Here is a 13917-nt window from a genome sequence, read left to right as displayed (position 1 = left end):
TTTCACCCCTTTGAGCTCCTAATCTGATGCCCCCCTTTTGTTTCCTTTTCATCTCGAGCCTGTTCCACCTATCCATCCATCTGCCACTAAAGGCCTCCTCACATAGCCACCTATCACATTCCAGTCATTGTCTTGTTCCCACCTCTCTTTTCCAGCTTTCTCCTCCCTTACTGCAATCAGCCTGAAGAAGGGCGCCACCACAAATGGTCGCCTGACGCCTGTCGCCTGTCGCCAGCATTTGTAGTCTTTGGTGTCCCCATAAAGTATGCTTGCTGTAAACACCTATGAAACATTAAGCATTATCAAAGAAAGGAGTAACTGAATTTTCAAGATGTACCAACTCATAATTATCATAGAACAATATCTATGATCCTAAATATATCATTTTACCTGTATGAAATTGTTATGCCACAGAATAAATTGTAAATTTATGATTATTAAAACGATTGTATTTTGCTATTTAAGTTTTTCCCTGACTGCTTACGTACATCATCGTATTTATTGGCATTCAATCATTGTTAATTTAAAGTATATGTCCATGTGTTAGGTATGTGATAATTAGCATATGTAATTAGTGTCTTGTGATGTCTTGTGTAAGTACGCATGTGCTGGGAGAGTCTGGAGGTGGCGTCCTGCAATAAAGAAGCTTGTAAGATTACTCCCGTGTTCGAGCCTTATTAAAGTCGGTTCAAAGCATCTAAATACACAACAGAATGGTCTTTGGTTATGTAACTCAACATATTATTTGGCCACCACCTATAGTCAATAAACTTTCTCTTGCTTCATTGATAGAAATAAAACTGACAGAATTTCTTGATATTTTTGGATCTTTAGTTTTACATCTATTGTGTTCTGCAGTGGAACACCCAGCAAATACTTACACAGTCTCAAAAGCAATACAAGCAAACACCCAATCATAACATCATAAGATCGTAAGATCATAAGTGATAGGAGCAGAATTAGTCCATTCGGTCAATTAAGTCTACTCCGCCATTCAATCATGGCTGATCTATCTCTCCCTCATAACCCCATTCTCCTGCCATCTTCCCATAATCTCTCACAACTGTGCTAATCAAAAATCTATCTATCTCTGCCTTAAAAATATCCATTGACCTGGCCTCCGCAGCCTTCTGCGACAAAGAATTCCACATTCACCACCCTCTGACTAAAGAAGTTCCTCCTCATCTCCATCCTAAAAGGATGTCCTTTAATTCTGAGGCTATGACCTCTAGTCCTGGTCTCTCCTACCAGTGGAAACATCCTCACATCCACTCTATCCAAGCCCCCTAACCTAATCATGACCCCAAACCCCCTAACCTAATCATGACCCCAAACCTAAATTTAAGGAATACTAGACTGTGGGACCCGTTGGGTCCCAGCATCACACGGGAGGGCTGGTCACCAATGCAATATTCCACCACTCCACCAATTCCAATATTGCTCGCCAGGGGGGGGGGGGTGGGGGGGGGGGGGGGCTTTCTGTTGCGCTAGTATGGGTGTTGCTGGCCGAAGGTACTGGTTTCCAAAGGGCATATAGACATTGTGGGCCGAATGGATTCTTGGGCTGGCAGCCAACCGTTGCAACGATTTTAAAAGCCAAGCCAAAGCAAACAATTTGGCTGCAGCCACCCGACAACCAAAATTCATTTTGTGAACACAAACTCGTTAAAAAGGCGAGGCAAACAATTGGGCAGCAGCCACCCGACAACCAAAATTCATTTTGTGAACACAAACTCGTTAAAAAGGCGAGGTAAACAATTGGGCAGCAGCCACCCGACAACCAAAATTCATTTTGTGAACACCACTCGTTAAAAAGGCGGCAATCAATTTGGCAGCAGCCTCCCGACAACCAAAATTCATTTTGTGAACACCAACTCATTAAAAAGGTGAGGCAAACAATTGGGCAGCAGCTACCCGACCCCCTGCCGCCAGCGGGGGCAGCAGAGAGAATGGGGATTAAAAAAAAACATTAATATCTTTCTGATTTTTCATCGATGGGAAAAATCCTCTGGTCCCGAAAGGCGGAAGGGAATTCTGAGCGAGGTGGCCAAAAATGACGGCCGTAGGTGGCGGCGTTCTCTCGGAAATCACACCACAGCGAGCCAAAAGCGGTCAAGTTCAGACTTTTAGTAATATAGATTATTATCCAGTTCCTACATGGGGAACTGTGCAATCAAAACACAAATATATTAGCAGTCATAAGATCGTGAGTTGCATTCAACAATATGAATGATCTCTAAAATCAACGCTGCTCTGCCACTTAAAAGGTGTCAAAGAATCCAATGTGATGGATGCTGTGTGTCTTGCAATGCCCAAAGTGCACTATTGACCATGGTGATATTACCCACAGTGTTGTCTTGAACTGACATCTGAAATGAGCCTTGTTCATTGAACTTGGCATGTTCAGTAAGAAGCTAATGCCAGTTTAAGACAACTTGACAAAACTAGCAGTTAGCATTTAAAAAAAAGTGGGTTCATGGGCTGAACAATGTTACTCCATTGAGCATGTTTATAGAAACAGTGAACTGCTTCTCCCTTCCTCTTGCTGCTGTTGGCATCACAGATAGTTTAAAATTACAGCTTTAGAATGACAGGCAGCCAGTGTCCGCATGTGGGTTAAAATTAGATGAAAGCAAAATGCTTGTGATGTGAAGCAGGCCATGAATCATCAATGAAGAGAGAAATATGATTAATAGTTCAGTTTGATAACGTTCTTTGCTGGGTCACTATAAATGAACTCAGAGGCCTCAAACACATTGGGCTGATGCAAGCTTTGATCACAGCTTTATGTTGATCACAGAGTTAATGTACAATAGGCCCAACTCAGTTCCTAGCCATTTGTTTCAGATCCCGTTTCTCCAGAGGTGCTGCCAGGCCCGTTGAGTTACTCCTGCATTATGTGTTATGTCAGGGAGTGGTCTTTCCTTGCATTCTTCCTTGAAAACATGTGTACACTTTGTTTCTCAGTATACAGTGAATTAAATGTTTTGTTTAGTTTAGAGATAGAGAATGGAAACAGGCCCTTCGGTCTAGGCAGTCCATTGATCACCCATTCATATGTGTTACATGATCTCACTTTTTGCATCCATTCTCTATCCACTCGGGGCAATTTACTGAGGCCAATTAACGTACAAAGCCGCACGTCTTTGGGATGTGGGAGAAACCGGAGCACTCAGAGGAAACCCACACAGTCACAGGGAGAACGTGCAAACTCCACACAAACAGCACCGGAGGTTAGGATCAAACCCGGATCTCTGTTGTTAGTTACTTTTAGAAGTTACTTTTATGTATCTATATTACTAAAAGTCTGATCTTGACCGCTTTTGGCTCGCTGTGGTGTGATTTCCGAGAGAACGCCGCCACCCACAGCCGTCATTTTTGGCCACCTCGCTCAGAGCCCCCCTTCGCCTTCCGGGACCAGAGGATTTTTCCGATCGATGAAAAATCAGAGAGATATTAACGTTTTGAAAAAATTCCCCATTCTCTCTGCTGCCTCCGCTGGCGGCAGGGGGGCGGGACTATAAAACCTGGAAGTATAGTCCCTCACTCAGTCTCTGCCAGACCCAGGAAGCGAGAGGATCACGGCTCTCTGAGCTGCAAATAACACTGAACGCACGTCTACACCACGGTGAGTCCCCTCGATGCGGCTGTAAGGTGGCTGCTGCCCAATTGTTTGCCTCGCCTTTTTAATGAATTTGTGTTCACAAAATGAATTTTGGTTGTTGAGTGGCTGCTGCCCAATTGTTTGCCTCGCCTTTTTAACGAGTTTGTGATCACAAAATGAATTTTGGGTGTCGGGTGGCTGCTGCCCAATTGTTTGCCTCGCCTTTTTAACCAGTTTGTGTTCTCAAAATGAATTTTGGTTGTCGGGTGGCTGCTGCCCAATTGTTTGCCTCGCCTTTTTAACGAGTTTGTGTTCACAAAATGAATTTTGGTTATCAAGTGGTTGCTGCCCAATTGTTTGCTTTGGCTTGGTTTTTAAAATCGTTGCAACAGTTGGCTGCCAGCCCAAGAATCCTTTTGGCCCACAATGTCTATACTAGCCCTCTGGAAACCAGTACCTTCGGCCCGCAACACCAAACACTTCGCCCCCCCCACTGGTGAGCAATATTGTAATTGGTGGAGAGGTGGAATATTGAGTTGGTGACCAGCCCTCCCGTGTGATGCTGGGACCCAACGGGTCCCACTTAGTCTAGTATTTAATACATTTCCAGTTGCTGGTGCTCTTCAATTCCTTGTTTATAACTTTAACTATATACGGCGAGATGTGCATGTTTTTAAACTAGTTTGGTTTAAAATGGGAACAATTTTTCCTCACGAGTCTAAATAAGGTCTGAATTTCTGTTAGAAAAGCTGATTAATCATATAGGGAGGTTTCACGGCAGTCGGGTCACGACCCGTGACCCGTACTGTTGCTACGCTACTCCAAATGGAGTACACGCGATGAACTGCAGGTAGGCACTTACCATTGTTTCCAGCGTAGCGGGCCCGTTAAAACCCGCCAAAATTGTCAATTTTTGCGCTGTAAATAATTATGGAAATCGGGATAAGCGTGAGAGACATTTAGCCTACTTTAGAATTCCAAAAGTGAGGAGAAATGACGGTAGATAGAAGCGAGAGCTGAAGGGACAACAACAGACAGAGTGCTTGGCGAACATTGGCCGTTTGCTCACTGCATTTCATCAACTAAGGCATTATTTGTGTTTTTTCTTGATTCCTTTGGCATCTAAAAAGTTTCAGAAGTGAAAAATCTGGCTGTAAAATTTTTAAATCGCCCATGGTTCTCTAGTGGGTTTTTACATACAAAAAGAAAACGCTTCTGAAGCAAAACTTACAGCCAGATTCTTGATTCCAAAGGAATCAAGAAAAACCACAACCGGTTTTTAACAGGCAGGAAAGCATGCGTTTCTTCCATTAATAACATATACCGGAAGTGACGGATGTCCTCCAGATGGATTGAGCGGCTCCGTGCGTCAAGCCCTATGACCTTACGTGCAACCCCCTATAGGGGGCAAGTGTTATGGTGTCACCAGGTTTTGTTGTTTTTGTGTTTATAGGGCCCGTATTCTCTTACTCAGATACGTCCATATCCTGAAGCCATCAGAATATGTTCCAGCTTGCCCTACACACAACACTACCATCAACACTACCACCTACCAACACCCTCTCTCCATCCCAATCACTCACTCCATGGGGCCGTTTCCCTCCCTTTTACTAAGCTTAAACTAGTTACTTTTTCCATCAAATCATTCCACGCTTTACCCTCATTCAATTTCTTCAAATGCCGGAAATAATGTTTTCCTTCTGCAATCTCCACCAACCTCCTTGTGCAGTTTTCTGCCCGTTAAACATTTCCATCAGAACATTTGAGGAAAAGCCACCTCATACTGTTGCTTTTATCGTCAACTTTGAAAAGATTATCAGGCACAGTGGCACAGCAGTGGAACTGTGGGCGCAGTCCGTGCTGAGTCTACACATTCTCCCTGTGACCGCACGGGTTTCCCCCAGGTTTTCATATTCCAAAGACACGCAAGTTTGTAAGTTAATTGGTTTCTGTAAATTGAGCCTAGTGTGTAGAACTAAAAGTGGGATAACACAGAACTAGTGTACGGGAGCTCGATGGTCAGCATGAACTCGGTGGAACGAAGGGCCTGTTTCTACGCTGTATCTCAAAAGTAGATTAAACATTTTTGATCAAACCTCACTTATTCCATCATGACCTGGCATATATCCTGATATCTATTAAAGACTTTTCACCTATTCCTCCTGTAAAGCATCTTGATAAGGCATCATAAAGTATAGTTGAATTGGATCATTTTCTGATCAAATGCAATTTTTAAATGCTCCACACAATGACAAGCCGTATCCAGGGTCTTTTGGAGAAATCGATATGAACACTTCATTTTACTTCTTTCCTTTCCAACATTCAGGAATCAAGTGTTTCCAGAAGCGGCAATACTCTTGTATTTCTTCCAATGCTGCATTTGGTGCTCACAACACGGTCCCCTCAGCATTGGAGAAACCAACTGCAAATTGATTGATTCCTTTGTGGAACCCATGTTATTTTTCAGGGTTGACCATGAGCTTCCAGTTGCCTGCATTTTTAATTCTCCATCCAACCCCCACTCTGATCCAACTGGGCATGGCATTCTGTGCTGTTATAATTAGGCCTAAATTAAGCTTGAGGAACAACACCTCAAGGTGGCACAGTGGCACAGCTGATGACGCTTCTGTCTCACAGTGCCAGAGACCCGGGTTCGAACCTGATTTCTGATGCTGCCTGTGTGGAGCACGCACATTCTTCTTGTGAACATGTGGATTTCCTCCCATATTCCAAAGACATACGGGTTTGTAGGTTTAAGAACGAACAGCCGTCAGATGCTGGAAAATCGAAGGTAGACAAAAATGTTGGAGAAACTCAGCAGGTGAGGCAGCATCTATGGAGCGAAGGAAATAGGTGACGTTTCGGGTCGAGACCCTTCTTCAAACGTCGCCTATTTCCTTTGCTCCATAGATGCTACCTCACCCGCTGAGTTTCTCCAGCATTTTTGTCTATCCTCGGGTTTGTAGGTTAGTTGCTCTCAAGGAGTGGATGCAATAGTGGAATAACATTGAGCCAGCTTGGATAGGTGTTCAATGGTCGGGCATGAACTCAGAGTGCCAAAGGGCCTGTTTCCATACTGTATCTTTCAATCAATCAATTAATTCAATCTTTAATCTGGGCATTTTGCTGGCTTTTCAACTCAACATTGGATTCAACAACTTCAAATAACTCATGATAGACACAAAAAGCTGGAGTAATTCAGCGGGCAGGCAGCACCTCTGAAGAGAAGGAATGGGTGATGTTTTGGGTCAAGGCCTTTCAAATAATTCACTTTATTTGTTTGTGTCGTAGCTTCATCTGTTGATTTTTCAAAAAATAGAGTTTTAGCTAACTTTGCCATTTACTCACACCAATATTTCAGGTTTTTCTCCACAAAATTCCCCAAGTATTATAAATCTAGTGGAAACATTAGCGATGCAGTGGTGCTGGTTTCCGACAGGCATGTTGACGGACTCTACAGTTGCATGGTAGTATCTCAATTTGAGACCCTAATGGGCCTGTCCCACTTTTTAGGCGACTGCAGGAGTCTATGCAGTCGACACATGGTCGCCACATGTTCCCGGGTGGTTGCCAGGGAGTCGCCTTCATGGTCATGAGGAGTTCCCGTATTCTGGGAACTAGTCGCGGCCTCATTATGGTCGAGAAGTGTTGAAAAATTAGCAGCGACCAGAATGAAGCCGCCATGGAGAGTAGCGAGAATTCCCGTGCTGTAGGTGGGTCGCCAGGAGGTCCTAGTGGGTCGCCAGGAGGTCCTAGTGGGTTGCAGAAGGTCCTAGTGGGTTGCAGAAGGTCCTAGTGGGTTGCAGAAGGTCCTAGTGGGTTGCAGAAGGTCCTAGTGGGTTGCAGAAGGTCCTAGTGGGTTGCCAGAAGGTCCTAGTGGGTTGCAGAAGGTCCTAGTGGGTTGCAGAAGGTCCTAGTGGGTCGCCAGGAGGTCGAAGATTCTCTTAGGTTCTCGTAGGTTGTAGCCGGTGCTGACCGGTGAATTTCATTGGCTCATTGGGGGGAAAAAAACGTAAGCAATAGTTTTCAGAACCAAAGATAACCGACCGGTAATGTTAATGTCCGCCAAGCTTCACAGCCGTGTATCTCTGGATTCTTAAAAGTTGTCTCAACTCCTTCTCCCTCCTTCTCCCCCCTCCCCCCCCCCTCTTTTAAAGCACTTACCGTACACTGTGCATTAGCCGTCTTAATTACAGCGCCAACCTTCCTGGTCATCGCGGTGTGTATCACCTTGGCTTTGCACCGTGTGAATTTCAGACAGCGCTCCCCCCGCTTGCCCTGTCCCCCGCCTTTGCGATGTGTTTGTGTGTGTATGTTCCACTCTGACAGTCGCTTTTCCAGTTGCCGGTTTTTCAGGCGACTGCAGGCAACTTGACAGTCGCCGGCAGTCCGCTGAAAAATCGCCAAAGTGGGACAGGCCCACTAGACATCCGAGACGTCCAGATTTTCCCCATGTTATTGAGGGCTTTCCATGCGAGCGCTTTCCGGACCTTGATGTCATTCTCCGAGCACTGCATCCTCGCTCCTTGTATTATAAGGTCACACTAATGTCGAAATCTCTTATGAAAGATATTAATTAATTTGAACCCTTTTATTACATGGAGTATAATTCTTGAGCTGCAAGCAAACAATACGCATGGCAGTCTCTCTTGCTTCTGTGCATTCTTCTCTCTTTAATATGTAGTTTGAGATAAGTAGTTAATTTGCTGCAGTTAGTTTCATCTCTTGAAATGATTAGCAATAAATTGTAGCAATCTATATTCAGTCAATGAGCCCGTTATGTTGTAGTCATGGGGAGCTAAACTAAGTGATTTAAATGTAGAGGAACAGTTGTCAAAGACCAGCAATTAGCTTGAGGTAATGAACAGTATTGCAAACACAGGAAGAAAAAGTACAGGAAGAATTGTCATAACATTGGTGGAACTGTAAAATAATGAAACTAATGTCCCACAAATTTGAAGAAGGGTGCTGACCTAAAATGTCAGCTGTCCATTTTCTCCACAGATGCTGCCTGACCTGCTGAGTTCCTCCAGCACTTTGCAGTTTGCTCAAGTAGTCCAGTTTCTGCAATGTCTTCTGGCTCTATAATGTGCCATCGGTGGCAACAGAGGGAATCATTGCACATATGCAAGATGGAGGAGAAGAAAAAACATTTTGAACATGTGCACATGAACGGACAGAGAGAAGGCTGTAGATAATGGCAGGGGAGAATGAGGGTTCAATTATTCTAGTCCGCAATCTTCCCCAGAAGAATTGTACTAAATCTAAATACATTCTGAATTTTGAAGATATTAGCAATTGTAGATGGATTCATTCATGCTTTTGAATTGCTGGAAAACATTCAGCTGTTGAGGTGAAAGTTCACGTCTTTGACCCCTACCTCAGCACTACCTCCAATGGCCAAAGCATAATTTGCTGTCTACATCTGTCTACAATAATGCCCAGCTTGGTTTATTTTGCATCGAATCTGTTCCTAACTTTGTCCACTTGTAAATCCTGGCCAAAATAGAAACATAGAAACATAGAAAATAGGTGCAGGAGTAGGCCATTCGGCCCTTCGAGCCTGCACCGCCATTCAATATGATCATAGCTGATCATCCAACAGTATCCTGTACCTGCCTTCTCTCCACACCCCCTGATCCCTTTAGCCACAAGGGCCACATCTAACTCCCTCTTAAATATAGCCAATGAACTGGCCTCAACTACCTTCTGCGGGAGAGAATTCCACAGATTCACCACTCTGTGTGAAAAAAGTTTTCCTCATCTCGGTCCTAAAAGATTTTCCCCTTATCCTTAAACTGTGACCCCTTGTTCTGGACTTCCCCAACATCGGGAACAATCTTCCTGCATCTAGCCTGTCCAACCCGTTAAGAATTTTGTAAGTTTCTATAAGATCCCCCCTCAATCTTCTAAATTCTAGCGAGTACAAACCGAGTCTATCCAGTCTTTCTTCATATGAAAGTCCTGACATCCCAGGAATCAGTCTGGTGAACCTTCTCTGTACTCCCTCTATGGCAAGAATGTATTTCCTCAGATTAGGAGACCAAAACTGTACGCAATACTCCAGGTGTGGTCTCACCAAGACCCTGTACAACTGCAGTAGAACCTCCCTGCTCCTATACTCAAATCCTTTTGCTATGAATGCTAACATACCATTTGCCTTCTTCACTGCCTGCTGCACCTGCATGCCTACTTTTAATGACTGGTGTACCATGACACCCAGGTCTCGTTGCATCTCCCCCTTTCCTAATCGGCCACCATTTAGATAATAATCTACTTTCCTGTTTTTGCCACCAAAGTGGATAACCTCACATTTATCCACATTATACTGCATCTGCCATGCATTTGCCCACTCACCCAGCCTATCCAAGTCACCTTGCAGCCTCCTAGCATCCTCCTCACAGCTAACACTGCCCCCCAGCTTCGTGTCATCCGCAAACTTGGAGATGTTGCATTCAATTCCCTCGTCCAAATCATTAATATATATCGTAAATAGCTGGGGTCCCAGAACTGAGCCTTGCGGTACCCCACTAGTCACTGCCTGCCATTGTGAAAAGAACCCGTTTACTCCTACTCTTTGCTTCCTGTCTGCCAGCCAGTTCTCTATCCACATCAATACTGAACCCCCAATACCATGTGCTTTAAGTTTGTATACTAATCTCTTATGTGGGACCTTGTCGAAAGCCTTCTGAAAATCCAGATATAACACATCCACTGGTTCTCCCTTATCCACTCTACTAGTTACATCCTCGAAAAATTCTATAAGATTCGTCAGACATGATTTACCCTTCATAAATCCATGCTGACTTTGTCCAATGATGTCACCACTTTCCAAATGTGCTGCTATCCCATCTTTAATAACTGATTCTAGCAGTTTCCCCACTACCGACGTTAGACTAACTGGTCTGTATTTCCCCGTTTTCTCTCTCCCTCCCTTTTTAAAAAGTGGTGTTACATTAGCCACCCTCCAATCCTCAGGGACTACTCCAGAATCTAAAGAGTTTTGAAAAATTATCACTAATGCATCCACCATTTCTGGGGCTACTTCCTTAAGTACTCTGGGATGCAGCCCAAAATGGAGCTAAAAGAGGGCTAAAATAAAGTACAGGATCCATGCATTCACAAGGCCTGATGGTTAAATTCTGCAGAAGAGGCCACAAGCTGCTAGCTGGTGCCGGGAAGTCTAGGTCCCAGATCAGCCCTTCAGATAAGAAAAGTCTGAAGGGCTTGGCCAGGCAGAGACAAGGATCGAACCTGCAGTGGTTTAGGTATCGTATAGGGGAATTTGTGTTGATTATAAAATAATAAAGAGTAGTTGGTCCAGTGCTTAGTGATTTACTGAACTAGACTTGGTGGGTAAGCTTTAGGAGCATATTTACATTGAGGGCTCGTCCGGGATCTCAACAGACCCCCAAACACAAGCTTGTTACGTTAAGGGTGTTGAGCTGTTCCCGATCGCGAGTGCAGAAATCGGCACCAAGGTGCTGTTTTCGCATCAGTTTCCCACACTTCGCTGGTCGGAGCAGATCAATAATTCGCGGGCTTGGGAAAGGATCCCAACGAAATCATAGAACAGAGTCTAGCAAGCACTGAGGGCATTCGTGCCTTTGGGGTTAAAGGACCCTAGGGTTGGGTTAGAGGCCCTCTCCTTTGGGTTAAAAGCCGGTAAAACTATAGTGGTTTGAGGCCCAGCCTAGAATTGGATATCCGATTAGCTAGATATTGGAAACCAAAACTGGGTTTAAACAGTGCTAAGCGGCAAAGTACCGCATTGTTGCTGGGGGCGTAGATAGGAAAGGCGCGGTCCAAAAATCGGCATCGGCTGCCAGCGTGAAGAGACTACGCGCTGACACCCGATACTTAGCAGGTATGAAGGGAAACCCCTTGCAAGAGTGTACCTAGGCGGGTTCAAGTCCACGCCTATGTGAGATATCTGGATCCCTGTAAAACGGAGAAAGGAGTCTCGAAATGTATCAGGCCCTCAGTGATTAGAGTATAAATTGGCTACTCTAATCAATCTGAGATTTCATATCCCTAAAGACATTTCCGTACAAATTCTGAATTTGAACTTGCGTAAAAATTTTAATTAGATAGAGAATAACGAACTGAAAACTCTTCGATTCTAATTTACTAATATTCAGAACCTCATATTGAGGTGCTGGTTAATTTAGAGTGTATATATCTCTTTCCAAGTTAACTTGTGTATAAATTCTTTGTAAGACTTGTTAATAGTTAAAATTTGTGAAGCTACCTTTCAAAAGTGTATTAAGATTGTCGTTGTTGCATTGTATTTACTGTGTACCTTGCATTACCTTTGATTTAAATTTTGAATGTTAGATACACTGTTGCGATATCGGTTTGAATCGGCTGTAGAGATAAACAGTTGATTAAGACTGCTATTGTAATTGGAGTCCAAATCGTGGCTGATCAACCAGGAGTTCGTACCCCCTCTGATTGATTGTTGATTAATACCTGATAGCGAAGAGTAACTGAGCAGAGGGAAAGTATTTTTTAGTAAAAAGTAACCTGATGGGAAAGGTACCCCTAAGTCTAAGCATTTAGTGTGAGGAAAAAGTACCTGACGGTAAAGAGTAGCTAATTAAGAAAATGTGCCGCTCAGCAAAGAGTACCCCAGGAAGGGGAAGGTCTTCGGTATCGGAGGGAGAGGTTCCCTGGTTGGTGTCAGCGCGACACGGGATTGAAATATTGTGATTTGCTTTTGGAACTGTACAGTTAATGAAAGCGAAATTAGACGAATGATCGTGGTTTATATAGGATTGTGGTTGTGCATGATAATAATAAATGGTGAAATTTCTTGTATGTGTACGGTTTTGCTTGTGTGTTTGGTGCTTGTTTGCATGTGCCTTGATTGAGGTTGCTCTGGGTCTAGGAAACAGGCTGTGGGAACATGTTTGAATGTGCTCGACTTGTTTGATTGTTCCCTGGAGCACCTTGATCTTCGGATTCTTGGTTTCTTGGTCCTCCAAAATATTCCAAATGGAATTTAAACTGGAGGTGGTGAAGGGAGGGCTTAAGCTGAGGATTGTGGAAATAGCAAAGTTGAGGTTGTGTGAATTTGTGGGAGAGAGTGGAAGAACTCGGACACTAGATTGAGTGAATTGATTGTACGATTGGGTGTATGACGTGCGTGACTGGAAGGGCGCTTCGGGAGCGACCTTGATCGTTTCGGAGATTAAGAAGTGTGAATTGTTGAAGAGGTGCGAGTCACTTAGAAGTTGTCTTTTTTGGTTCTATTGTTCAGAAGTATGGGAAATAGCCTGGAGAAGGATACAACTAGCGATGCTAGGATACCGATACCGAGAATGGCGAGTTGGGAAAAGACAATTTCAAAACTTGGAATAGAACTGAAAGAAGGGGAAGTAAGTCGACCTCCAAGCAATAGGCAGGACAGGGGTAGAGATGTAATAAAGTACAAGGAGCAGGGAAGAGGTGGATCTCCTGAAAGGAAACTAGTCCCTGTAAATTCAAAGTTTAGAGATCCGATGGTTAGTATTGACTTTGAGGGGGAAGAAGACGAATATTTGGAAGATTGGACAAATGTTAAAACTAGAAGAAAATTGCAGCTCCCACCATGTTCCTCTTGCGTTCCCCGGGCTTTGCTTACACCTTGTATGACGTGTCCATAATAAATATCCAGAGCCTGCAGAACCTATAACACCCCCTGCAGATTCCACGTTAGAGCATGCTCTACAAATAGCAGCAACTAGGGCACCAGATTCTTTGACTCGATCCACTCCACCATTAATAGATTGTCCAATAGTTCACGGCACCAGGAGTAGAACGAAAAGGTTAGCCCTGGTATTTAAAGAGAAGGAGGGTATGAAACGTAGTACAGCCACCAGAATATTTTTTGAGCCTCAACCCAGACAAATTAGACGAGTAGCGAGACAGAGGAACGAATCATTTATAAGGTACCGGGAACCCCCTAGTGAAGAGGAAGATTCATCTGAGGGTGAGACAGTAATTGAAGATACCGAGATAGATTTTGATGTGACAGGAAGTATACAAACTGAACAGATATCCCATAGACCGTTCCCAGTTAGGGAAGTGCTGAATCCTGCCTTTGATTCGACCAGCGCAGTGGGTGTAAATAATCCCCGCACCATAGATGTCCATACTCCATGGAAGCCCCATGAAATAATAGCAGTGTGAAACAAAATCCCTGATAGAAAGAAATCACCTGCTTCCTTTGTAGATTACTTAAGAACTACAATGCGTGTATATCATGCAGGCTCCCGAGACCTATGGGCGACAATACAACAAATAATGACTCCAGCAGAACACACCAGATT

The sequence above is a fragment of the Amblyraja radiata genome, chromosome 1 (assembly GCF_010909765.2).
Source record: "Amblyraja radiata isolate CabotCenter1 chromosome 1, sAmbRad1.1.pri, whole genome shotgun sequence".
Classification (NCBI taxonomy): domain Eukaryota; kingdom Metazoa; phylum Chordata; class Chondrichthyes; order Rajiformes; family Rajidae; genus Amblyraja; species Amblyraja radiata.
The sequence above is the reverse complement of the archived record's forward strand: the minus strand, read 5'-3'. Positions refer to the sequence as shown.